The sequence below is a fragment of the Gossypium hirsutum genome, chromosome A08, assembly GCF_007990345.1.
Source record: "Gossypium hirsutum isolate 1008001.06 chromosome A08, Gossypium_hirsutum_v2.1, whole genome shotgun sequence".
NCBI lineage: Eukaryota > Viridiplantae > Streptophyta > Magnoliopsida > Malvales > Malvaceae > Gossypium > Gossypium hirsutum.
Genome location: NC_053431.1, coordinates 90,719,237 through 90,722,071, shown reverse-complemented (window position 1 = coordinate 90,722,071; position 2,835 = coordinate 90,719,237). Strand labels below are relative to the sequence as shown.

Genomic DNA, 2,835 nt, shown 5'->3' with positions numbered 1-2,835 from the left:
TTACCGAATACCGAAAAATCATCCATAAAGACTTTCATGATAGCTTACACAAGTTCGTCGAATATAGCTATCATACAGCGAACGTACCATATGGGCATGTGAATGTCGTCTTTTCTTGATCTTCAGGAGCTATTTGGATTTGGAAGTAACCAGAGAGTCTATCCAGGAAGCAATAATGCATGTGTCCGGATAATCTTTCTAACATTTGGTCAATGAATGGCAAGGGGAAATGATCTTTTCTTGTGGCGTCATTCAGTTTCCTGTAGTCTATGCAAACTCTCCACCCTGTAACCGTTCTTGTTGGGATTAATTCATTCTTCTCGTTGGTTACAACCGTCATGCCTCCTTTCTTAGGGACAACCTGCACTGGACTTACCCAAGAACTGTCAGAAATAGGATAAATAATTCTAGCATCTAGAAGTTTAATTACCTCGGCTTTTACAACTTCCTTCATGTTGGGGTTCAGACGTATTTGAGCTTGCACACATGGTTTGTATTCATCTTCCATCAAAATTTTATGGGTGCAAAAAGAAGGACTGATTCCTTTGATGTCAGAAATTTTCCATGCTATGGTCTTCTTATGTTCTTTTAATACTTGGATTAATTCCTCTTTCTCCTTGGGTTACAAATTAGAAGCAATAATAACTAGTAATGTAGAATTATTTCCAAGGAATGCATATCCTAAATGATTTGGTAATTGTTTAAGTTCCAGTTTGAGAGGTTCCTCAATCGAGGGTTTTTGCCTAAGTTCATTGTTGATCTTAATACCCTCATATTCTACTTGTTTTGAAGGATGGTTATTAGGTTCCCCACCTATCTCCTCGTCTTGAGCTGGACATGGTTCTGTCGTCTCCTCTTGTACAATTTCCTAAAAAGAGTCTTGAGTAATATGACCAATAGAGTCAATGAAATAACATGAATCATCTTGTTCCCTAGAGAATCTCATAGCATCATAAATTTTAAAGATCATTTCCTCGTCACCTACTCTAAGTACCAATTTATCGTCACCCACGTCAATCACGGCTCTAGCAGTGGCTAGGAATGGGCGCCCTAAAATTAAGGGTACTTCCACATCTTCATCCATGTCAAGCACAACAAAATCAACAGGGAATATAAATTTATCTATTTTTATGAGTACGTCTTCTATAATACCACGGGATATTTAACAGACCTATCGGCTAATTGAATACTCATCCTAGTGGGTTTAGGTTCCCCAAGACCAAGCTGTTTGAACATTTTATAGGGCATCAAATTAATACTAGCGCCTAAATCAGCTAGTGCTTTTTCAATATTCAGATTACCAATTAAGCAAGGGATAGTAAAACTTCCTGGATCTTTTAGTTTGGTTGCCAGTTTATTTTGGAGTATGGCGGAGCACTCCTTATTGAGTTCTACCATAGATAAGTCCTCGAACTTCCTTTTATTTGTTAAAAGCTCCTTCAAAAATTTTGCGTATGTAGGCATCTGCGAGATAACTTCAACAAAAGGTAAGTTGATATGTAATTACTTAAAAAGTTCAAGAAACTTACCGAATTGTGCGTCAATGCGGTCTTTTTTTTAATTTTTCTAGATATGGAACCGGTGGTGTATACTCCTCCAACACCGGTTTGTCACTACTTTCGGGTTTTTCTTCCCTCCTTTCGCTTTCCACAGCTTCTTGTGCTAACTTCTTTTCAGATTCCGCTAACACTTTCCCACTCCTGAGTGTAACCGCTTTGACATGCTCTCTTGATTTGGTATTACTAAATAATTTTTCTGGTGGTCTTTCCAAGATTAGTTTAGAAAGCTGGCTTATCTGAGTTTCTAGTCCTTGGATCGATGCTTGTTGATTCTTAAGTGTTGTCTCGATATTTTGGAAACGAGTTTCTGACATTGATATAAATTTTGAGAGCATCTCCTTAAGGTTCGGTTTCTTCTCTTGTTGATAAGGTGTTGAAAACCCTAAGGATTTTGTGGCTTTTGATTCCCTTAACCTCCCCAGGAAAAATTTGGGTGGTTCCTCCAACCTACATTATAGGTATTACTGTATGGGTTATTTTGAGGTCTAAAGTTATTGTTACCCATATAGTTGATTTGTTCTTCTTCAGTTGTAGGATTGAAGGATTTGTATTCGGTATGCACATCTCCTCCGCTTGAGTCACACCTCATTACTGGATGTACCTGCGTAGAACCAAGAAAACTATCAATCTTTTTATTGAGAAGTTCTACATGATTAGAAAGCATGGTGACTGAATCGATGTTATAAACGTCAGATATTTTTGTTGGCTTAGTCCTCATGACTTGCCACTGATAGTTGTTCAGTGACATCTCCTCTATGAATTCGTAGGCATCTTTCGGTGTTGTATTGTTGATAGTTCCGCCAGTAGTAGCGCCAATCATTTGTCTTGTCGAGGGATTCACACCATTGTAGAACGTTTGAACTTGCAACCATAGAGGTAACCCATGGTGAGGGCACCTTCTTAATAGATCATTGTATCTCTCCCATGCATCATAAAGTGTTTCGAAGTCTATCTGCACAAAAGAAGAGATATCATTACGTAATTTAACTGTTTTAGCCGGCGGAAAATATTTTAGTAAAATTTTCTCAGTCATTTGCTCCCAAGTAGTGATAGGCCCTCGTGGTAACGAGTTTAACCACTGTTTAGCTTTGTTTCTCAGTAAGAAGGGAAATAACCGAAGACGGATGGCATCATTAGAAATGCCATTGATTTTGAATGTATCGCAAAATTCCAGGAAATTTCCTAATGAGTGTTGGATCTTCATCCTGCAAGCCATTAAACTGAACAAACTGCTGTATCATCTGAATAGTGTTAGGTTTTAATTCAAAATTATTCG

At 38.0% G+C, this 2,835-nt stretch overlaps 1 non-coding gene across 1 annotated transcript; it reads left to right on the top strand.

The window, feature by feature from the left end:
• Window positions 1-2,437: 2,437 nt before the first annotated feature.
• LOC121205925 (small nucleolar RNA R71) lies at window positions 2,438-2,544 on the top strand. The gene has a single exon (XR_005900998.1). It is a non-coding gene; the product is annotated as a small nucleolar RNA R71 (small nucleolar RNA).
• Window positions 2,545-2,835: the final 291 nt, after the last annotated feature.